Source organism: Acomys russatus, chromosome 3, assembly GCF_903995435.1.
Source record: "Acomys russatus chromosome 3, mAcoRus1.1, whole genome shotgun sequence".
NCBI classification, from domain to species: domain Eukaryota; kingdom Metazoa; phylum Chordata; class Mammalia; order Rodentia; family Muridae; genus Acomys; species Acomys russatus.
The window spans coordinates 67,599,351-67,624,731 of record NC_067139.1 but is presented as its reverse complement, the minus strand read 5'-3'; the positions used below and the strand labels follow the sequence as shown (position 1 = coordinate 67,624,731).

Here is a 25,381-nt window from a genome sequence, read left to right as displayed (position 1 = left end):
ATGACTTGATATGCCAGCGTGGCTTGGTACCCATGGCGGTTCAACCTCTTCTCTGGGAAGGAGAGGGGGAAAATGGGAATGGAGAGATTCTCAAGGGGATACTGAGAAGAGAGGCAAGGAGGGGCTGCAATCAAGATGTAAAGTAAATAAATAAATAAACTTTTAATAAGGGGATATTTTCAAGAAGGCAATTATGTATAATATATAGAATTCACTCACAAAACAATGTGTTAAAAGGAATGCTGGCACAGAGAGAGCCTCTTCAATACTGATAACTAGTACCAGGAAAGAGATACCTCTCAGAACCCAGGGAAGCAGCTGTTAAGTCCAGGATGCTCACTGAAGAGCTTGTTTCGGAGGTTGTGGAGTGACAAGCATAAGTAGTTTCTTTAAGTTCTTTAGTCATGTGTTGTCAGGGTGGTAGACAGCTGAGTAGAAAGGAAGAAAGGAATAAAATGCTAGTGAAAGTGAAATAATTGAGAGTCACCCAGAGGACCACATGGCCCTCTTGATTTACAGAAAAAAAAAAAAAAAAAAGGTGAGTCAAGTCCAAGGGGGAAAAATTGAGTGAAGTCCAACTGTTTTTGTTACTGGGAGAATAGAAATCCTTTACTCCAAAGTGGCATCAACTCCAGGAGCCTGAAGCCAGCCAGGGCTCTGTTCTGCACTATTAATATGATGGAGGAAGAATGGAGACTTGCTTCTCAAGTGGGAAAAAGAGGGCAACTTTGCAGAACATTTCCTGCAGATAAGAAAATGGTTCGGCCCAAGAAAAGACTGCCAAGGCAACCGTCTGACACTGAGCCCTCCCTGAGTCCAGAGTTGACAAAATCTAATAATTTGTGGAAAATTCACATTTCCTATCTCTAGCAAGTGTGCCATCACTTTTTCCTATGATACCCAACATTGGTAAAGATGTTTTCTACGTGTGTGCATACAAGGGCATTTACCTGAGAAATCTCCATTTTATATTATGAGATTACTACCTTATATGCAGAACAAATAAGTTCTTTAAAAGCATGGCCTAAGGGAATGCCTATTTTACAAGGAAGTATGGAAAGATGCTTCAGATTAAATATATCATACTTGTAACCATGCTGGATACTTTAAAATACAATGTAATGGGATTGTAGCCAACTCTAATTCTCTTAGATAGTGCAACTTAAATTTGATTTTCTCTCATTTTAAATTTTCTTAGCCATTTATATTGTTCGGATTCTTGTGCTTTCAGTAAGAAGAGTTAAAATGTCAGTTGGGAAGAGGTTGATTAATAATTTCTTAATTTTAGTAAAGGTTAATTATAGGTTTTATTATATTATATGACTCGCTGCACCTTGAAAGAGACTATATGTCTCCTAGAGATGTTAAATGATTGAAAAATGGGTGATAACCAGGGTGTGTGATCCTTGGTCTGTGTTAGAATTTCCCTACTATCATTTCACAGCTGTCTTAATTTCTAACTCTGCACTTTAGTCCATGACAGTGCTAATCTTTACACCATGTTTCATTAGTTTATATAGAACAACAGAATGAATAGATGCGGGACTGAGCATTGGTGTCACTTGTTATAAACTATCATCCCATAATGAAGAATGGTGCTTGGAAACCTTGTCATGGTGATTGTAATCTGTACTTGATCTAAGCCAAAAGGAGGAGATGGTTACTGCAGTTTTCTTTGACACTAATTTGACACTAATTGGCAGTGATGAATACCATTTCACCAAGAAGTAAGGAGAAATGTTCATGGAACAACAGAGAACGCCTACAGTAATTATGTAGGGGAAGCCACTGGGAAGATTGTATGTTTTAGTCTGTGCTTGCTAGCTTTCAGTGGGATTGTAGTCTTGAGCTGTTGCGTCCGTCCTGAGACCTTGAATCATCAAGCTAGAGATAAAGGGGCCGTTCCCTGATGATTCGGTGGAGTTGCCAAAGTAACCACAGAAATTTAACACTGGGTTCTCCCAAGGAAATTCTCAAAAACAAAATGAGGAAAGATTTACCATGTAACTATTGATTCGAGACATGTATGAAATAAATTTTCTTTTAACATACTTCTTATAGACGGCTATCTAAAATTTCACAGGGATTTAATTTAATGTTCATGTATATTACATACATCTAAGTTCCTTCAGAAACCCAAGCAAATGAATTTGCAAGAGCCTGTGGTCCTTATACCGACACATTTTGAGTTCTAGGTTTGCAAAACTCAGTGTTCAGTGCGGATAGCCTCAGCTTCCTCAAAGCATGTCAACAAATCCACTTCTGATCCAGGGTGAAATTGTCAAGTGGCCTGTGATTGCCTCTGTCATGGAAGGTTTATTTAGCTGAATTTCCATGAAATGCTCACGATTTACAGCTTGATGACATAGAAAGGCTTCATTTAAATTAGGCTCCTATATGTTTGTGCAGTGTGTTAGGCCTCATTAAGCAGATCTGGCTGCCATTCCAGGGAATATTACAAATGATAGGTGGGTTCCTTGAATAATTTGAGAACGTGCTGTGTGAACAGGAAACTGTACAGGACACTAGCAATTACTTACCCACAGTGCCATCGACACTTCAGTTAGATATGGTAGTAGTTTGTGATGTCTGAAAGTGTGTAGTTTAGAAACAGCTCTGGTGTGATTCTTTTTTCAGTGGCGTAAGTCTTTTATTTATTTTAACATGTGTTAGTCAGCGTTGAGATGAACAAATGAACTCATATAACGTGGATGAAAATCAAATGCTTACTGATTCTCCCTGGTATCTGGTAATGTCAAGACTCTGGGTGATAAAATTCAGGAAGATGCATATGAGGGAAAGGTAAAAGGTTAAGATAACAATATAGAACATCTCAGATGCCTCTCGGATTTGCTGCTGGAGTCTAGGACAAAAGCTGAGAGACTTCATTGAGTGCTGCCTCTGTATGTCTAGGGCAGCAGATAAACACAGTTCTGTAGCCAGTACCTCCCTGAGCTATCAGTATTGGGAGGAAATAGAGAAGATGACCAGCACCAACTGGAATTTGGACACCATTCTTTACAGAGGAATGCATCCATCAAATATGTATTTTATGTTTGTTGAAATGTCAACATGGGGCAGAAAACATTAAATGAACCTTGAACAAATCTAAGTGACCATGAATTTTAAGGTTAGATTACTGGACATAAGAAAGGGTGGTCTGTTTAAAATAAAACATGTGCTTTTTTGTTTGTTTGTTTTGTTTTATTTTTTTTTTTAGAGAAAGATTACATATCTTGCTTAGTTGTCATATATTGAACAACTCATAGTAATCATCTCTGTCTCTCCCACTTCTTTCTCTGTCTCTGTCTCTGTCTGTCTGTCTGTCTGTCTCTCCTTTATAAGAATTTTCAGGTCTCTTCCACAGTGTAGGTAGGGTTCAGATACCTGGGACTGTAACTGCTGCATCTACGTGGACTTTCATAGCTTGTGTGATATTCTACATATTTTGTGATATTTTAAATTGAACTGATATCTCTGAGATTGATGTCACAGGATACCCTGGCATTTCCCTTTTCCTATTCACATTCCAGCTGAAGTCCAGATATCAACATTTCCTTTCTGAAGGAAATGGAATAAGGGCTTTTATGAAGTGATCCATAGGTGTTGGGTATCCAGGTTACAGAGGTGAAGGTGCCCTGATTTGGGCTGAATGTATCACCTGTGATTCATACGATACAACCTCACCCCAAATTAGTGGAAGAATAAGTTAGAGCCACTGGATGTAAGTGCCTTATGAAAGCAGAGCCTTCATAGTGAAATTAGCTTCCCCCGAGGAAGAAACACAAGGGTGCTTGCTTCCTCTCTCTGCTTTTGACCATGTATGAATCCAAGAAACAGACATCTGCCCATAGACCCAACACACAGTTTTACCATTCTTTAGAAAGCTGACACATCAATGTGTGCTGTTTATACTGTCCTGTCTGTGATATCTTTTGTAACAGCTTACGATAAGATACCTGCTCACTGAGTACTTGATTAAAGGCAAGATGGAAAATTGACGGGGAGCCCCAGGATGTAAAGGACACTAGTCAGGTGATGGCAGCCACCAGTTCTTTGGCTTTAAAATCTTTGATACTGTAGTTAATTCTAACTTCTGTATTGCTAAAGGCAATCAGTAACAATGATGCTGATGTAATTTCATGACTGCAAGCATCTTCTAAGTACTAATTGTGGAATATATGCAGCACCTCAGCCAATTCCCAATTCAGTATAGTAAGATAGGTGCTCTTATATTTTCTCCATTTCACTGGAAGGACATGAAGTGGAAGTAGTTATATAGCTTGGCCAGCCTGTTCTCCCTGATGGTGAGGAAAGGCCTCATTTTGAAACGAGATCCCAATTTAAATGTCTCTTTCCCATTCCCTCCCTTGAACTGTTCGCTTACATTCAAAAATAGCCCCAAAGATATTTGACCTACATATTCTATAGCACAGAGGAAATGGATTGGCTTGTTTTAAAAAAGAGAGAGAGAAATATAAGGTTTTGGTTTCTTTTTGCTTTTCTTACAGACTCAGCACCACTACCCTCCAGGCATGTGTTTACCACCTGCCGTGCAGGTGCAAGGCATGTAATTATATCTTAAAATCATTTCCAGATATGCCAGCAACAGCGATAGGACCAGCTGTGTTTCTCATAAAAGATTAGGCACAAGTCATGTCTGTGCTTTTCCTCTATACTAACTTGTGAGTGCCCAAGCACTGGGTTAACATGATAAAGGAAAACAAAATTAAATAAACTGGAGTAAACAAAGCTCAATGGATTTCCAGAAGTGCATGGAAGCATCCATTGTGACCAAATTGCTGTTGTTATGATATCTGTTTGGATAATAGTGGGTAATATTAGTTGAAAGATAAAAGTAGTCTGAGAACTTGTATATCATATGGCCAGGAGGGCATGGCTTCCAACACTCCAGTAAACCCATCTGGAGAGTTTCAGCCACCAGAGCTTGGTCGCCTCATTAGCTGTCTCCAAAGGCCTTGCTGAAGGAGTACAAATCATTGTTGTTTCAGGGCAATGGTGCAGAGTGAAGGAAAACAAACACGTTCAACTGTTTTGTGTTTCCCATGTTAAAATCTAAAGATGGATGCAAAATTATTCAAAGATTCCAGCAGAGAGCTGAATCTCACTCTAAATATTCATATTAAAGATCAATGCTACCCAGGAGATGCTAATCGGGGAAGAACAACCCATTATCCGTCTTTGAGACTCCAGGATGCATGTTTATAATTATGGTCATGTGGTTGGCCATGCATTTGCATCCTCCAGAATTCTGAGTTTGAGAGAAGTCTGGGCTCTCAGTTTAGGCAGCTTTCCTTATAGCAATGTTTACCAGCTTCTGCTTGATTTCAGTGACAGGACACTCCTTAGACCTTCCCTCCAGTCTGCAGACAATGCCACTGTCTGCTCACATTCTAAATCCAATCCTACCTTCAATGCATATTTATTACTCCACTATGGAAGCCAAAAGGAGCATCTGCAGTCATTCCAGCAGACTCCAGATCTTTTTCTCTCTGTACCAACCCTGCAGCTTCATCTAATTTATCTTCATGGAGGCTGGTCTTCCTGCTCCCTTGCTGCATCTTAGTTGCTATTTTGGGAAATGGAGTAGTTTAGCCATAACTTTCAAGCCTTCCTTGTGAACAGCTGTATTTTCGCCAAGTCATCTTCCCAGTGCCCAAGTTTCCTCCACGGTAAGATCACCATGCACTTACCTAAGAGGGTTGTTGTATAAACAAAGAGAGATGCTGTATCTTAAATCTCCATGCCTTGAAATGCCACTGCTTAGAAAGCTCTTTTTACTGTCAAGATGACCTTGAATTTTAAGTTCAGGACCATGAGTCCCTGACGAGACCAGGGTCCCTGTTGACTTTCATCGTACAGTGTTCTCCTTGCGTCCCTCGGCTTCCCATTACTCATAAATCTACTGTCATGCCCCACTGTTGAGCTTCATCAAAGGAGAGCATTCATTCAGCCTGATTAGTTCCTCAGCAACTCACATCATTCTTGAGTGATCATAGTTTCTATTTCTTATTCATTCACAAACCAATTTTCACTTTTCCCTAGGTCAATGTGCTCTGTCATCCTTCCTTGTTTAAAGTCATCTGTCTTCTCAGGTCCTTGCAAACGCTTCAGGGTTTTCATTTCTCTTGGTCTGTGAAGCATGCTGTTATCCTCAAAGCCTCTGGGTAGACAGATGTCTTCTCTCTGGGACCATAGAGCTGAGTTTAGACAGTTGAGTTGTGGAAAGCTCTTTCATCAGCCCATTCTTTCCACACTTTGGAATAAAACAAGAACAACCAACATTTTAACTCAAGACAACGTCGTTGTGCAATTCAGTGGAGTATTACTCAGGAAGTGTGTATGCTCTTGGCCTTTCATCATGATTTTCACCTTTTTGGAAGTTCAAGGAATTTTTCTGCTGTGTTCTTGGTAGCTGTGCTGTTGTTGTCTTCTTCCTTCTCCCCTTTCCCTTCTTCATCTTCCTTCTCCTTCTTTTTTGCATATATATGGAGTGCATGGCAGTTTGTTTACACATGTTCACATGTGTGTATATGTGTGTGTGTGCATGTGTGTTCATGTGTGTATTTGTGTGTATGGGTGACTGTGTGAGGGCTACATGTTTGTGGAATCCAATAATTGATTAGTTTCTTCTTCCATTTCTCTTCACTTTATTTTCCAGTGGTCTCTTGATCCCAAAGTTTGCAGGCTATTCTAGATACCCATATTACCCCAGCCATGCTATTCCTCTGCCTTGCCAAGGTTGGGATGATAGGTGGCTGCCATACCTGTTTGCCTTTTACGTGGATCCTGGGCATCAGGATCCTGGTCCCTATGCTTGTGCTGCAGATAGTTCGTCCACAGCTCTTGCTTTGTTCTTTCAGGCCATTACTTCTGGTGAATTGTTACTGCTCTCTGCAAAAGTTTATTGCTTTTCTTCATATTCCTTAAAAATGTATTCTCATCTTATTTATGCCTAGATTGCTACATTGTATGGATTCTGGCCTGCTTTATACTGGAATTATCTGTGACTGTATATAATTATGCATTTTTGATACTTCCTTTTTGAACATCTAAAACGTTTGGGTCATTTTTTTTTTCATTTATTAGAGGTCAAAGACTTTTAACATTTCCATAGCTTATATTTTATGATTTGAAGAGGATGTTTGAAGAGGTTCATTTTTCGGGCTTACGTGATCAGATTAATTTGTCTTGAAACCACACTCTTTCCTAGGCATCCTCCGCGTTTTAGCTACTCATCTAAAATGTGTAAATAACCTTTTATAATGTGCTGCATTGTACGGTTGTTAGAAGAATTAGGTAGATATCACAATAGCTCATCCAAAAGTGGGCATTGTGAAAACCCACGGGTACTGCTTCTTCATTGAGTGTTGCCTACAATTGCCTTTGTTACCAGGAGCACCACTGCATTCCATTTTCAAGCAGAAAGATTTCTTTGCTACCACATGCAGCCCACTGTTACATATGCTCTATATCAGGCTAAGTCACAATTGTCATTTTGATGAAGAAAGTTACTGCTTTGTCCAACTGATATTGCTGACAGTATTGTGTTAACAGGACAGTGGGGAAAAGGCCTCTTATAAGAACGTAGACTTTGAAAAAGTCCCCAGAAGCCCTGGAAAGTATCTTCAAGAAATGTGTTCTCCACAGGGGTGAAGTGCAGTCTTAGAACTGGACTAGACATTGAGTCTAATCTAAAAACAGAGCGACTCGGCTTGCAATGAGGTGCATGGGTGGAATCAGCTCAGGGGAGGGATGGGTTACACCAGGAAGTTTGAATTCATCCTGTGAATGATTTGGAAATTTCTCAGCAGGGGTCGCATTGATTTGGGAAGAAAAGTAGATGATTTTGGGGGACAGGAGTGGAAGCAGTAAAATGAGTGGTCTTGTTAAAAAGATGCTTTTCACATGGGGACAGGAGGCTACATGTGAGTGTTGTGCTTCCACTTACACAGGTAAAGGTGGTGCTCATGGCGACGTTTCCCATGGAGCATGCAGACTCAAGGGAACGTGGCAGTGGAAAGAAAACCAGTTTGACCAGAGGAAGTTTGCTTGCATGTTTAACTTGTATAAATTGCTACTTATAGAGGGAGACTAATGACCCAGGACAGTTTTACAGCTGGAATATGAATTCTGAGTTTGACATCCATTCATTTTTAGGTACCGTTATTTTGAGTTATAAGGGGATCTGTGTTCCTACAAAAAAAAAAAAAAAATGGCATCAGTTAAGGAGTTTCCTAGTTGGCAGTTGTCATGTTCTACATCTGACATTTTGTTATTGTAAAATTACATCAGTGCCCTTCCTTTACTTCCCTTCAAACCCCTCCCATTTATCTTTCCTTGCTCTCTTTCAAATCTGCGGCCCCGTTAAAAATAAATTGTTGTTATATGTACAAATATATGCGTACAAATACACGTATCTATTTCTATTTATAACACTCTCAGACTGTAGTAGTGGTACACAGACCTTGGCAGTAACCAGCAGCTCTCTAACTAGACTTAATACCCCCTCACAATCTATCACCAAGAGGGAAAACATGCCTAACTCCAGAATCCTAGTCAACTACCCAGGGCTAGTGAAGCCAGGGATCTTAAGGGAAATCTATAGCCATCACTTCACCAAACACGCTTAAACCACAAGCACATTCTAAGTGTTTGCCTTTATAATGAAGATAAGTATATTTTAAAATTAATTATTTAATTGTGGTTGGTAGTGCCTGCTTTAGAATAAGAATCTGCCTTCAATGTGATGAGGAACTCTTTATTAATATACCAAACAGTGCTCTCCCAAGATCAAATTGCTTCCCTATTCATGCATGACAAGAATTCTGTATCATATTAGTTGGAAACAACCTCCAAATTATTCTGTTTGTGAAAATACAGAGTTATTGGGAGGGATGTGCTGTGTGTCAGTCACTTATCTTGTTTCTGTCACACAATACCTGAAAAATGTAAATTAAAATAAGAGCTTCATTTTGGCTAATAGTTTCAGGAGCTATAGTCCTTTGCTGTAGGAAAGGCATGGTTTGTCACGAGCAGGAATCAGCTGGTCACATTGCATCCCCAGAGAGAAAGCAGAGAGCAGTGAATACTAAGTCCTTGTAATCTGCTCACTTTCACCTTTTTAGTCAAACTAGGACTCTAGCCCATGGACCGCTGCTTCTCACATTTAAGTTGGGTCAACTTGGTTATATCTGTAATGAACTACAATCCGGAAATGGAGAGCATATTGGTGAAAGATTTTTCTGTGGATAAATACATTTCTAGTCTGGACCTCTGAGGTGGGAGGATGCGCCCATGATCCCCATCCTGAGGTGGGAAGACATATGCCTTTGATTCTTGTTTTAAGGCCCAAAGACACCGGCCTTTAATTCAGCTCTTGAGGTGGGAAGAGACACCTGTAATATGGGCATACCTTCTAGAAGACTATATAGGGACATAGAAGAAAGAAGGTTTTGCTCTTTGCCAGCTTGCCTTCACCATGCTATCACATTCATATCTCCACTGCCATTGGAGCCTACATCTGGATTCCAGCATATACAGAAGAGCAGCTGAGACATCCAGCCTTGTTGGACTGTGCATCTATTAGGTACTTATATTTTCCTTTCTTAGCCATTGTTGGATTAGCCAAACTGTAATTTAGCCTGCAAATCATTCCAATAAATCCCTATATATACACAAATATAAATATATGTATCATTCTGTAACTTATGGAACCTTATATAGAATTATATATATTACATTCTATAACTAATAGATGTACATTATATACCTTACAAGTTTTATGACTCCAGAGAACCCTGGGTAATACAGATCTTTATACTAGTTAATGCAATTGAGATAACCTCTCATTGACATGCGCAGAGGTTTCTGTCTGAGGTGAGTCCAGGGCCCTCTCAAGGTGGCAGTCATAATTAGCCATCACCTTCCTTTTAGCAGTGGCCACATCTTCTGTCTATCTCCACTAGCAGATAACGTCTTTGTTAGGTACTACCATTTGTTACCACCATGGATATTACTGTGACTGTTTTGTTTGAGTTTTGGCCTGCTCAGTACTTTCTTCTTGCAAGATTTATGGATCCTTCTGTGAGCCAGTGAAGCAAGCCCTGTAAATTAGTGTCCCATAGCAGCTAATAAAACCAACCATCCCCACTTCTGTTGCAAGCAGTTCTTACAGAACTGACTGAAGCACCAGGAAGTGTGCATTATCATTCTGATTTTGCTAGAAGCAGATTGGCTGGATTTATTTAAATGCCTTTATCTTTTCTAAAGATTAGTATTTATTTGTTCCACTTGGGTTTTTTGTTTTTGTTTGTTTGTTTGTTCGTGGTTTTTTTTTTGGACTAGGTTTCTCTTGTGGCCTTCGATATCCTGGACTCAGTTTGTAGACAAGGCTGTCCTAGAACTCACATTTATCTTCCTGACTCTGTTTCCCAGAGTGCTGGGATTGCATGTGTACACCATGTGTCTGGCCCATTTGAGATCTTTATGCAGGATTCCATCTTGTAGGAGATATACTAGGCTGTATCAGAATGCTTATTGTTCATTGATCCAAATTTGGCTGCAAAACTGAGTGCTTCTTGGCATGTGAGCTACTATACTGCAAGGAAGATTGGACTATTGGCAGTGTCTTAAGGACTCCTAGAAGTAAAGGAGGACAAAGTTAGTTGTAGCTTTGCGAAGCCTGTGTAGCTGTTTCTCTCTCTCTAGGAAGGTAGGTGGAATTTATAATTATAAATTTTGTTCTTAGATAGCAATACTTAAATATAAGTTACTTAATTTCTCACTCAAGATGGACAGAGTTAACATTGGTAAAGAATCTCTCTCTCATCTATATATAAAGAATATATTTACATTATATATCTTCTTTTAAAATGTATTTATTTATTAATAATTTATTCACATTACATCCCGATTGTTATCCCCACTCTCTTATCTTCCAGTTCCCACCCTCCCTCCCTCTTCTGCCCTATTCCCCTCCCTTAGAACCCTGATGCTTGTGGGCCTCTTCCTCCACCATCTGATCACAGTCTATTAGGTAGTAGTTCAAATTCAATATCGTTTCCCCTTCTTTGTTTTTGGTGTTTCTCCATTGTATCTCAGACTGACTTGGAACTCTCGATTCTCCTTTCTCTGGGATTGCCATTCTTCTTCTGCTGTTGTAATTTTTTCTTAATGAAATACTACATGTCTCCCATCGCATTGTCTACTGCCCTGAAGTTAGGTCCCCTTCCCTTTACTTTAAAACCCATGTGGAACAACTGACCTTTGTACCATTGTGCAATAAGAATTTCTTATTCTGATATTTCTAAAACTTCCTAAACACTTAGCTAGTGGAGTGAATGAATCATTTATTTTTCCTCCTTTAGGGCTTTTCCAATTAACGCTTTTAAGGTCAAAGTATATACTGGCGTGCTGCAGGGGGACATTTGGTAGTGGTGGCAAGTGATAAACTGTGAGTGATTGACTGCCCCAACTGCGTAATCTATGCTTCTGCTTCTCCCAGTAGACAGCAAGTAAAGTACTGGGTCTCCTCTCCTCAGCTTTAGCTTCCAGCAGTCAGCAAAGACAAACCTCCCAGGGTAGGAAGATGCTCAGAGCATAGAAAAATATCCAGGTTATTTTAACAGGGATAATAGTATGTCCCTCAAAGACTAAAGTCTTCAGTACATAGCTGATGTTGAATGAAAGCATACCTCAGGAAATATAATCGCTATTAATCTATAAAAGAGACATACGTAAGAGATAACCTGCTGGTAGTATGGAATACTCTGATTTGGGTGGATTTATTTACTTATTCTTCTCTCATCTATTATATCCTCTCTCCTCTCCTCCCAGGCCCTCATTTCTCCCCCAGATCCTTCTCCTCCATTTCCCTTCAGAAAAGAACAGGCCTCCCAGAGATATCCACCAAATATGGCATAACAACTTACAATAAGACTAGGCACATACCCTCGTATCTAGTGCTATGAAGTCTTGTTCTCTCAATTGGAACTAGCCACCCCATTGTAGCTGTCTAGGAGCACGGAGCTGTAGCTCCATGGTACATGGATACCATACATGCTACGTCCCTGCACAAGAAAGCTGCTAAGAAGTTCTGTGATATGCTCTTTAAATTTTGTTCTTGTTCCTAAAATTTTCCCTTCAAATAAAACCAAGCTAGGCAGTGGAGCTTATCTTTGGACTGTATCAAAATTTGTGTCATCAGATATTTCCGGACAAAGTACTTTTATTTCCTTGCCAATATTATGATAGTCACTTCTGTCCCGTCAATTTGGTTCATGCCAAGAGCTTTAGCCGTGAGTCTTATTACTATGTCTTCATCAGAGAACGGTAGAAGGTATTTTTGGCATTGGGCCAAATCATTGCTAATTGTATCAATTAGTCAGCAGGAGAATTCATTTACTTTTGAGCAAACAGTTTCAGCTCTATCACTAGTGTAGAGTCAAGCTTATCATAGCAGAAACCGTAGCAGGTCACCAGCAGCCACCCAGCCCTCAATTTCTTCAGGTACCACCAGACCCTGGAGAGCTCTCATTTTCCACCAACTCCTGGCCAAACGATGCTTTCTGCTGTATGGAAAATGTCCTCCTCTGTTGACTCTTGTGGCAGCACGCAAGGAAGATCTGACCCACTGTCCTTTGCTGGTTTTTAATTGAGGTGATATGTTACACTTCTACTGTGACTCATAACTTGCTTCCTCAACGAGACTGTCCAGAAAGACATTTCTTTCTGTGCTGTTTAGTATAAGTACACTTCTTGCTAAAGCTGATTTCCATCTCCAACCTTCTCCATATACCAAAAACAATACAGTACAATATAAAACACAAACAAACAAACAACCGCTCCAATTCTATAATGTTCTATGACTCACAGTTAATCTGAATTACTTTGGACACTGAGTATCGCAAGAACCTAAAGAAGAACAACATCTCTAAGTAATAAACCTTTTCTTGTTCTAAGGGATCATAAATGCTACTTCATAATTGGCACTATGCTTAGGTAATGTACTCTATGCCATAGTAGGGTTATAAAGTAAAGGCAAGCAGAAAGAAAAAAAAATCAAAATTGTGTTTACTATGAAACACATGGGCTGTTAATATTTTTGAGGTTATGCTTACCAGAAATACTGTTTTTCTTATCTTCTTCATGGTTTGTTTTCTGCATTTTATTCAAGCTTTGGATGAAGATGATGTACGGTGCCTCGGAGGGACACACGTGTGCTTTTGCATGTGCAGTATTATCTCTACTGCTTTGTGTTAAACGGCTCCATTTGTCCATGTTTTGTGGGTCTAAACAAAAAGAATATTCAGTAGCTGATGTCCATGGAAATCCTTTTCCACGAAAGGCCCTTAGGGTAAAATGCTAACCTTGAGCTCTCTTGTTAGGCTAAGAATGGGGAAAGCCATTTGTAAGTAAAGCTGATGGTAGGGCCCAGTGCATTATGTAGAAAGAAAGCTGAAGTTTCCCTGCATAGATAGGAACCATGGAGGTGAAGCTAAGGGCAACTTTCAGGATGAGGTAGGTTAGTGGGAATCACATCTTCAGGGCCCTTGCGTTCATTTGTCCAGCTGTGCTCATTTAACTTGATATACTGTGTCTGCCCACTCCTGGTCAATATTCTAAAAGTATTTGAATGTGGTACTAAGAGGCTGGCAACGGGGTCAGATAAATCTGGTGTATAAACTTAGGCAAGCTAATTAATGTCTCCAAGGCTTAATTTCCAAATCTTTAAAGTGGAGATGATTGTGCTTGCTACCAGAAGGGGCCGTGGGGAGGAAGGTCAGATAATATGTGGAAAGCAATGCAGAAGACGACACCATCTTCAATCAGTTTTATGGCTAAATTTATTCAAGGTATATTGGAGTAGCCAAGGGCTTACTTAAGAAAGGTTATTTAGCAGAGGCTGTAAGGGAGCTTCAAATAACAAGCAGTGGAAGTTGTGATTCTTTTCTTCCCCATCTTTGGAATAATGAACTGAGATGTTCCATTGACCAGTGCCCTCATGCAAAGCCAAGTGCTTTAAGAATCCTTGTATATGTTGTCTTAAGGGTAGAGCTGGGATTTTTCTTACTCTTTCACACCTAGTCTCATTTAGTAACTTCTTCCTATAATTGTAAATAGACATGGTGAGCAAATCCAGGTGGACCTTGTCATTAGCCATGTGTGTGTGTGTGTGTGTGTGTGTGTGTGTGCGTGTGTATACACATACACATACACACACACTTTAAAAGATGTTTAAACTTTTATTATCACTTTTAGGAAAGGAAGTTCAAAATGGGATATATCGGGTGGTTCCATTGAATGCATAGCTCACATCAAGAGCATTTGTGGCTACCTTGGCTACTATGTAGACTCTCCAGGGTGGCCTCTCTCTAGGGACTGGCTTCTATGTGACACACTAGAACCTGTATGTATCGAATATCAACTGTATGTGCACCTCAATACTTACTACTGGTATACTAATGATAGTTTCCCTTTGATTTATGAATTATAAGGCCCTGTAACTATACTTGTTATTATTTTCATAATTAGCATGTATTAATTTTAAAATGAAAACATTTAAATACTTAAAATTACATTGTAAATTGCTTTTACACTCATATTTTTATATGACTTTGAATTTTTGTTTAACAATTTCACTTCCATAGATGATGCCCATGTGTTCTGTTAGGAATTTTAATAATACCATTACCGCAGATAGGGAAACATCAGAGTGGATGTAGAGGTTGCTCTTGAGCATGCGTATTGCTTGCTGGAGACTCGAATTTGACTCTGGTCATTTACCAGGTAAGAGAATGAGGGAAACGATGCCTCCCTTAAGCAGTTCGTAGGTTATCTAGTGATTCAAAAGAACTATGAAAGTGAACCCTGAGCAACAACACCCACACCTGAGTTTTATCGTGATCCTTTATTGTTACAGCCTGTGAAGGCCCCAGCTTTGCTTTTATTGAAGGTCTTGTGGGCAAGTGTCTTACTCTGGAGTAATTTATATTTTATTAAAACACTATTATCCTCATTAATGGACTATCCCCTTTGAAAATAAGCTCATAAAATTTATGATTTTTTTTTTTTGTGGCAAGAGTGGGATACATGTTGTCCAATGTTTCCATAAAAAGGCTTTTGTGTGTATTAACTACTAATCAGACCTGGGGCTACTTGCTTTCCTATCCTCTGCTGCCCAGGGCGCATTATCTACTAAATACCCAGCGGTGAATACTGAGCATCTGTGCCATGGCTGCTTCTGGCTTGGGGAGATGAGGTTCCACAAGCGGACAAAAATGATGACTTTCTTCTTGGATGTGCAGAAGATTAATGCAGGTGTTGAAGAATTAGAGCCTTGGTCTGTTTTTCTTTTTTGTTGTTGTTGTTTGTTTTTTGTTTTCTTTTCAAGTTTGTTGACGGCAGTCAGCCCACCCTCACACATGTCTTAACTATTTATTGTTACAATAAAATGAAAACATCAAATGACACATCTAGTGATTCCCTGTGTTCATCTCTGGGGTTTGTTTATTAATCCTTCCTTCCTTCCTTCTTTCCTTCCTTCCTTTCTTTTTATTTTTTAGCTCCCCTTCAATGTGCATGTAAGTTGCATTATTGAACACGGAGTGTTTGCTGATCACTATATCAATGGTCAGAAGAAAATAGTAAGTCAGCCTCTTGCTGGGATCAACTCTTAGGGCACCTAGAATTCCCCAATGCTCCCTGGGAGCTATTGTGAATCTCCCATTGAGACTGCAGTCTCACTGCCTCTGACCTTACAGGAAAACCTCATGATATTTGTTTTTGTTTGTTTGTTCTTTTGTTTTCCTTAGATAGTATTTACTTTATTTAATTTTATTTTTCTTTCATAGGCTGACCACAGTTCCCTTCCTCCTTTCCTTCTCAGTTTATATTCAGAAAAGGGCAGGCCTCCTATGGATATCAATCAAACATTACATCAAGTTGCAGTTAAGATTAGGCACTTACCCTTATATTAAGGCTGAACAAGACAACTCAGTAGGAGGAAAAGGGTCCCAAAAGCAGGCAAAAGAGCCAGAGACAGTCCCTGCTACCACTGTTAGGAATCCTATAAGAAGACCAAGCTACACAACTGTAACATATACACAGAGCCTAGGTCAGTCCCATGCAGGAATCAGGGAGCTTAATGATGCTAAGAAATACACATTTCTTTTCCCAGGACAGGGAGTTCTTGTCTGTCCAGCAAGGTGAGCAATTTCACCCACTAGTAGACCATGAGCCATATGTAATTTACATGTCCACATATAATATCAAAATATTACTTCAACATGTAATTGATATAAAAGTTTGATTAGATTTTTTTTTTAATTTTCTGAGCTCTGAGTACTCATTCTAGCTTTAATTTAAATTTGGAGTCTATCTGAATTCAGATTCACTGCATCTGAAGTGCCCTCTTGCCTTCCGTAGACAGTGGAAGTCTACTTTACTAGTTTGTCTTATAGTAGAAATCGTTGGGTTTTATTCTCCTCAATAAATACTGAGTGGGCATCTAACCTTTTCACCATTTTTCATGTTTTAGCTATATAGCCATATAGTTTGAATTATGATCAAAAGCAAGAAACCTAGTTAGAAGAAGTATAAGGCACATTACTTTGTAAATATCACTGTGTCATAGAAAAAACTGGGTATGGATTTTCACACAGTAGAGGTAGAGTTTTGAGGTCATCCAACTTAAAATGTCAGGCTGGGTTGAACACAAGCATTGGCATAGTAGGGCTCTAAGTAACATCACAAAGAGTTGAGAGTCACCCTGTCAGAGCAGCATAGACTATTGGGGTAGAATAATACATTTAAGATACTTCCACAAAAGTGGCAGTATTGTCATTTAGGTGTCAGGTGCAGAAAAATGGCTGTGAGCAAATATTATGGTATGAGAGCAGGTAATGCCAGCTACAGGCCTTGACTTATATTTATATTTAGGCGGATCATTCTTGGGCATCTCCTTACTTGAGCATCTGATGATATATGCAAATGTATTGCCTTTTTGCCAAGTAGTGTTGCCTCATGGTAGTCAGTGTTCTGGTACATTTTCAAATTCAGTTTTCATTAAAAAAAAAAAAACTCAAAGTGGAGACTATGAACATCTTCATTTAATGATGTTGAAATTTAAAATGTAATACTATTAAGAATATGGATGCTGGGCCAGCTGATAATTCCTGAAGGAACCTATGACTTTGGCACAATTCTGACCCATCCTAAAACATACTTTTAGTGCATACTGTTTTCCTAATTAGATAATATAGTTGCTAAAAATATAAATAACCAACCACAGATTGTAAACATATTCTGGTTACTGGACAAGCTTGATAATATGTTGTCTGATTTTTGCCAGGTTGGATTGAAATTAAATTATTAAGTACACTTAAATCATTTAACTTATTCAAGAACCAATTCAGATCCACTTTGCATTAAGAGTTTCCTACTTCAAGACCCTCATTTGTAATTCATATCTCCTTCCCCTGATCTCCCTAAACAGTTTACACATCTCATGGTGCATAATAACCTCCTCCTCTGATTATAGCTATCAATGAGTATGTTTTGTCTCCATTTCCTCTACAACCACTCTGTGTGTCTTCAAAGCATGGTGGCTGGGAGGTCTATTTCTTTGCATCATATGAATAAGCTGAATAGTTAGATGGAGATTTAAGGGGACGATGGATGATAGATGAAAGAAAAATCATGTCCTGAAAAATAAAAGAACCATTTGTATTAATTATTTGGAGAATAGACTTGGGGTTAAAGCCTTTGATTATTAAGGCATCATGCACAAGTATTCAAGAGGGGAGAATGACATGAAAACTGAGATGATCATTTGCTTGAAGTGGTAATTGGCCCCTGTTCCTTGTGCACAGGCTTTACTACCATGTGCAGTTCTTCTTCTAGGACTTCACAACAGTAGCTTCATGTCTTTCTAGGAAGCTCCTTTTCCCAGCGGCCCCTTCAAACTCTGTCTTGGGAAGGATGAAACTGAAAGCACTGGGCATTGTACAGCTGACTGTTAGGAGCTATGTGGAAGAGACTGTGCTTCCATAACACATGTTTTAGGGGACATGGGCATACTTTTTCTTCCATTTAAAAATATATTTTAGAGAAAAGTCACAGAGTGATGGATACTGAGTTCAAATAAAACTATGGGTTGATGTTGAAAGAGAGCTTTACGCTGGAATATCTGTGACTTTTGCCATCCGACTACGTTTGCCTTTACATTTGCTGTATTTAGAATGCTTCTTGATAGTTAGGTCAAAGTGTACAGTTTTCCAGTGGATGATTTGAAGGACTGTGTACCTTCCTTCTCTGCAACTTGCTTTTCTTTTGGTGGTGTTATTATTTGATTGGTCTCCCCTTCTATTGTAAAGGCAGAGGAAACACTGATGTCATTCTTGGCAGCGCTGTGAATTCCTCATGTCAGGCACTCTGTCATCTATTTTGGATTACATGCGGACAGTATATAAGTCATTCCCTCCCATTAGTCTTGTTTTCTGCTTGTAAATGGTTTTTCTCAGCCTTTTCCTTAGCAGCGAATGATGATGCATATAGGTGTCTCAGCTTAATCACCGCAGTCCTTCTAAGTGGACTATATGTCTCCTCTCTTTGATTATGTTAGGAAGTTATTGAAGATGTGTAGGCAGGCATTTTAGGCAAGCATGAACTGCTGGGAGAGTTGTATCCTTTGATTTTTACTAGTAGAGTGCTATTAATTTTCCTTTGTGTTTTTACCTGCTGCGAATAGTTTCATTGATCTTGTACATAACTCTGAATTTCTTTTTCTGCATTGGCATGTCAGTGACTACGAGCAGTGAATGCAATCATTGCATTTTGCCCATCTAAGAGGTTTGGAATGCATTTGGTACTTAGTAACACACTGCCCTTTGATTTATTTCACCCCATTAACTACTATTACATTATTACTGAAGCACACACACTTTGCTTTGGTTCAATTATACTACAAAGCCCTCCTGTTCCCATTGTTGCTTTGAGGGGGAAGTACATGCAATAAATAACTCATTCTTCATTAAAGAGGCTTCTGTTGAATCTCTTGGAATCAGCCGAGGAATTATCTGGGAAGAACATAGCCAAAAACTTCAAATGAAGAACCCTTTCCAGGAAATATAATGTGCCACCAGGATGAAGAGAAGTGGGTTTGGGTTTAAAGTAAGGCTCAGGGGTCAAGGTGTAGTATTGCACATGTGGATATCCAGTTGCTGCACCCATGTTTATAGAAGAAGCTCTATGTTCCTTGTTAGTATATTTGCAGTATTTTTGTTCAGAGTGCATTCACAATAAAAGTGTAGATTTATTTCTATTCCTGTACCATTGGTTCATATGTTAGTTGTCTTCTGTCAGTAGCATGCTGCTGTAATATATTGGTAGCTCTGGATTTGTCCTTATACTCTGAGAATTCCCTGGCTATTCTGGATCGATTTTACTTCCATATGAACAATAGGACTGATTTTTCTATGTTTATAAAGAACATCTTTGGTATTTTCTTTTTTTTTTTTTTATGAACAACATTGTGAGATTTTAAAAATCAAGACAACATAATTCAGGTTAGCTTTACTGAGTAGTGAATAAATAAAATTTCTATACACCCAGATGGCATGTTTAACAATAAAACATATTCAAACAACCACACAAAGTGAAAACTTTCAGCAAACACGAACAGAATTTATTTTAAGAGCACAGGGACACCCTGCAGCAGATTCGGCCTTTACTGGTGTGTCTTCTACTGGTGAGTTGGAGACAGGCCATGCTTCCGATGGGAAAAATGATTGACAGGCTGAAAGGACAGTCACACAGTGGGACACTACACCTGACTAGGACCTCTGGCCTCCACTGCAGGATGAACTTGACACATAGGATGCAGAACTATAAAGGTGAGTCAGGAAGATGTGTTTGTAAGTTATACTGCCCTGTCATCATGGAGTAATGCTGGTCAGCTTTGGGCTTTGTTTTTTATTATTATTTTATTTTTTAAGTTTTACTCCTTATATTTAATTTATTAAATAAAAAGGTCACCAAAACCCATACATTTGGTAAAAAAAAAAAAAATTGCAGTAGTTAGGCAAATCATCCAAGCAGTTTTATTCATTAATATTCATAAGTACACATATCAGGTTCATTACAGATTTCAATTTTCCTCTTCAATTTGAATGTAGATATTAGGGGAGCCTTTTGCATGTACAGGAAGCAGAGATTACCCTGAACTGCTACCTACATTCCCATGCTAGAAATAAAAGTTAAATGGAAATGATACACACACACACACACACACACACACACACACACACACATACACACACACACACTCCCTTCCTTTTGAATGTACACAATATAACAAGAGTGACAGACATGAAATTACAGTTACCACACCTACCCAGGAGAGAGGTTGTCCACTTTCACTGGCAAACACAGAACAGAGGACACTGCCTGCAAGTGAGGAGGTCATGGAACAGGAGATGGTGGAGGTTCTTTTCCTTTATTCAGCTCTTTTAAATTTAGGTTTTCTAAAGCACTAGCTAAAGGCATAATATCTCCACAGCTCATTTTACTCAAGTCTGCCATCTCTGTTTGGTCATCCTCACCTAAGGATGAGCTGTTTTTACACATGGACTCAGACATAAGGAACTCCTGGAGAAACAGGTTGTGATCTGTTTGTCTGCTTTCTATGGACAGGCGCTCTGCTTCAGATGTGTTGGGATCACTCAACCTTGTTAATGAGAACGGGGAGTTCTGGAGAGCCCCCTGGCTGTTTGCTGTGATGGCTGTGGCTGTGGACTGTATGGTTGTAGTGGTGTTCATGTGCCAGTTTGTGAGGCAGTCTGTCTCCCGTTGTTGCTGTGCATGCTGCCTCTAGAGTAGCAGCTGCATGTGCAAGAAGAATTAAGCTACCCTCCCTCCTGTGGAATGCGTCACTCCGAAAACCGAGATAATGACTTAGCTATTCAGTCCATGGCTTCTCTACTGCTTGGAGAATCAACTTGGAAAAGATGAGAACCCACCAGTAGAACTAGCAAGTAAAGTGTGTGTTTGACCGACAAGCTCAAGGACCTCCTAATCTTCGACCTAGGCGAAACATTCTAAGTACATGTGGACCATCACTTCGTTTATCTAAGTATCCATGGGCTCTGTGCTCAACGGTCTGATGACGGGCAAAGTCATAGGTGGCATGGGTAGGATCGCCTCAGGTAATGCTGCACATATAGAACAAATTTCCTTGCTGATGGTTCGAAAGTTCGGAAATAATATGTTCTTTAAGAGGTGATTCTGTGCCACAGTGACAAGTAAAAGACTATGGCTTCTCTACAGAGAATTCTTCCCCCACTACAGTAAAAATAAAAATCTACCTTTGTTATGCACTGCATGGGGTGGTCCATTCTATGCCCTTCACTGCCCTATTTTCATAATAAGATACATAGATTGTAATCATAGCAAAGTATATTATTTCTGTCTCCTTGAAAATTTTCTTTTAAACATGCATCCCAGCTGATACCTTCTTGTTGGGACATTATAGTTCTGACATTAGTGGCACAGCCTCTCCCAGGCTCTTGGCTGCAATATATTCCCACAGTGGACTCCCTGTACTACCCTGGCTCTGCCACAGGGCAAGGTGAGCAAGGGAGAGGCTGGGTTGTCTTTGGTGTTTTCCTGAGAACTTCAGGATGTCTCTAAATCCTTTTGGGTAACACAGACCTTTTAACAGTGTTACTGTTTCTAAGTCCATGATTATGAGAGGCCTTACCATTTCTTTGAATCCTCCTCAATTTCTTTTTTTTCCAATAAAATAGATAATATTTATTTTCAATTATTAAATTTATGAATTTTCTTTTAAATATTCTTAAAGGCCTTTCCAGCTATTTGGAGCATTTGTTTTCATCTCTGACTTTTATAATTAATTGTGCCTGTAAAGATTATTACTTACACGTTCTTCATTTTTCAAGTTGAAGGGAATACATTGGAGAGGCTGTTTGCTGAAATAAAATAGAAAGTTTCCATTTTTGCTGAGGATCAAATGAGATATATTCTGATTATAATCACACATGGTGATGTATCTTGAGACAGAATCTTAGTCTCTATATTCTCTTTTTTAACATTTTATTAATTTATTTATATTGCATCTCAATTGTTAGCCCATCCCTTGTATCCTCCCAATCCTCCCTCCCTCCTGCTTTCCCCCTACTTCCCTCGCCTATGTCTGTGACTGAGGGGGACCTCTTCCCCCTGTATATGCTCATAGGGTATCAAGTCTCTTCTTGGTAACCTGGTATCCTTCCTCTGAGTGCCACCAGACCTCCTCATCAATGGGGCGTGGTCAAAAATCCTCCTCAATTTCTTTAATCCATGCTTTGTAATTTTCACTGTAGAGGTCTCTCACTTCCTTGGTAAATTTATTCCTAGATTGTACTTGGAGGTTTTGAATGAGATTGCTTTGATGATTTCTTTCTCAGTGTTTGTTATGGATGTGTAAAGATGATATTTACCCCATACAAAAAGTTACTCAAAGTGGATGAAAGACATATATGTAAGCCCAGACATTAGACATTATTAAGTGAAATTATATGGTTAAATAGTTCAAGCCATCAGCATAGAGAATGTTTTAGTTTTTTTGTTGTTTGTTTTTCATAAGATGACAAAAGCAGGAATAGCAAAAGCAAAGTAAGTGATTGTACACAGTGGGGAAAAACTCAATGAAATGAAAGAACACTTTACAAGATAGGAGACTTTTTCTTTCTTCAAATAATTTACCTGCCAAATAATTCATATTCAGAATATATAAAAAACTACATAACATCGACAAATGCCACAGTCACAAATGGGCAAGTGACCTGAAGAGACATTCCTTCTAAGAAGATAGTCACCAGGCCAATGCATTTATGAAAAGAAAATGCTCAGTTTCATTAGTCTTCTGCATTGTAAAAATGCAAATTAAAAATCACAAAGAGATATCATCTCACCCCAGTTAGAATAGCTGTTACCAAAAGACAAACAAAAAACGATCAATCAAATAAACAAAAACCCAGCCCAATTCAGACAAGAATGTAGAGAAAAGGGAACTCTCACACATTATTGTTGAGAATGGAGATTAGTGTAGTCCTTATAAGATCATTATAGATGTTCCTTCAGAAACTAAAAATAGAACTATTGCATGATCCAGCTATCCCATATCTGGGTCTTTCACAAGAGGAAATGGAATCTGGATAATCAGAAAGCTACTTCTGTTCCCATGTTCATTGCTGCATTGTTTACTAGTCACTATTCACAGAGCTGAGATGCTGCACCCAGCTCCATTCATGGATGAACGAATGAAGAAAAGTGGCATATACTGAGTGGAATATTATTCATGTGAAGAAAAGAATGGCACACTATAATTTGCCTCAAAGTGGACAGAGCTGGAAGGCACTATGCTAAATTAGAGACTGAAAGACAACATATACATTATTTTATGTTATATGTGGATGCTAAAACGTCTATCTGAATATAGAATAGTGATTACTAGAACTTGGAAAGTGTGGGAGGAGGAGGAATGAGGCAGGTTGATAATAAGACCCAAACAGAAGGAATTCAATCTTGGTTTGTTTAGCTTTGCGGAGGAACTATGATTCACCATAACATATTCAATATTTAATGAAAAAAAAAAAAAAGAGAGGAACACAAAGCTTCCAAACATAAAATAATGATAAAGAGATAGAAATGTTAATTACCCTTATTTGTTCAGAACACAGTGAATATGGATACCAAAACATCACAGTGCCTTTGCAAATCTGTACAATTATTACATATTATTCTATATTTACAAGATTATTTATTTGGGAATCCTAACTGGTTTATCATTATACATTGTAGGTGGTATCAAATTAAGTGTATATATCATACATCAGGAACTAAAAGTACTGTTGGATGGGTCTTTTCACAGTCGTCACCATAAACAAATCTTATATTGCTTCAAATAATTTATATCAGGTTTCAAATAAAAAAACATGATGTGAATTTGTTTGTATGTGTGTATTATAAAAGAGGCATGCATCTTAAGTGGTATCTGTTTCATTGATGACACAGACCTTGAAAATTATTGACACACTTCATTCCTCCAAGTTGAGGTAAGATGAGATGAGAAGCTGAAGAGATTTAAGACATCCAGTCCAAGACCACCGAAGACTGAGGAGCTAGTACACAAAAAGACCCACCGGATGATCTGGAGATGGCCCCAGTGGATGACATTTGGGGGTTAGATGTAAGAGTAGAGCCAGGCAAAGATAGCAGGAACTCAGGTGGCTGCTTCAGACCAGAAGAGCCTGCCTTGATTTTCTTCCACTCTGGGAAGAGTTTCTTTTAATTTAATTTAATTTTATTTTATTTTTAATTTTATTAATTTATTCATATTACATCTAGATTGTTAGCCCTTCCCCTGTTTCCTCCCATTCTTCCCTCCCTCCCACTTCCCCCTTCTCCCCTCCCCTATGTCTGTGATTGAGGGAGACCTCCTCCCCCTATATATGCTCTTAGAATATCGAGTCTTTTCTTGGTAACTTGCTATCCTTCCTCTGAGTGCCACCAGGCTGCCCCATCCAGAGGATTTTTTTATTTTAAATAGGTTATATAAGGTCTTCAAAACCTGAGACCTATAGAATGTGGCATTTAATGGTGTTTTTATTATTTTAAAGATTCTTTGACAATAAGACAGGTTAACTCCTGGCAACACCCAGGCTACCTCAAAGACGATGATGAGCATCAAAGAACCTCTTTACAGAAATGGCTTCAACTGTGGCAAACCAGCCACTGGACAAAATGTCCTTGTTTTAGACACAGACAGAATTCTGGCTAAAAATAGGCAAGCTTGGATGCAGGCAGGTATGGCGGCTAAACTCTGCCAAGACAGGGTAAACAGGTCCTCAATAGTTCACAAATATGTGTCAGATATACTGGGCCAGAAGACTGAAGATGAGGCCCCACCATTATAGAGAGTTTTGGGTGACTGTTCAGGCAGCAAACTGCCTTTGTCATTTACTTTTGCTTTGGAAGCTACCAACTTGTACTTCCTGTTTACTTAGGTAATTAATTTTATTCCTTCTCAAGTCTCTGATGGAATTGTAGACTAGTTTAGTCTCAGAATTAAGCTTAGTTGTTTAGGGGCTTTTAGGTCTAGATAGATGTTTTAAGTTGATAGAGATGAGATATGATAGATACTGATTTACATTCAGAATTTTAGACTCACCAAGGTAGGAAATATGTTTTATTCAAGGTTGCCAAATACAAATAGCCAAATACATTACACTATGAATGTAACATTTATATAATTCCTGATTGTTTTGTGGTTCTTCTTGCTGTATGTGATTTACTGTAT

At 38.9% G+C, this 25,381-nt stretch overlaps 1 protein-coding gene and 1 pseudogene across 7 annotated transcripts in view; one reads left to right on the top strand and one right to left on the bottom strand.

The window, feature by feature from the left end:
* Nrg3 (neuregulin 3) overlaps positions 1-25,381 on the top strand; it is a 1,024,516-nt gene that overhangs the window by 19,391 nt on the left and 979,744 nt on the right. The gene's annotated exons all lie outside the window — the stretch shown is intronic.
* On the bottom strand, positions 20,485-21,404 carry LOC127186893 (E3 ubiquitin-protein ligase KCMF1-like; annotated as a pseudogene).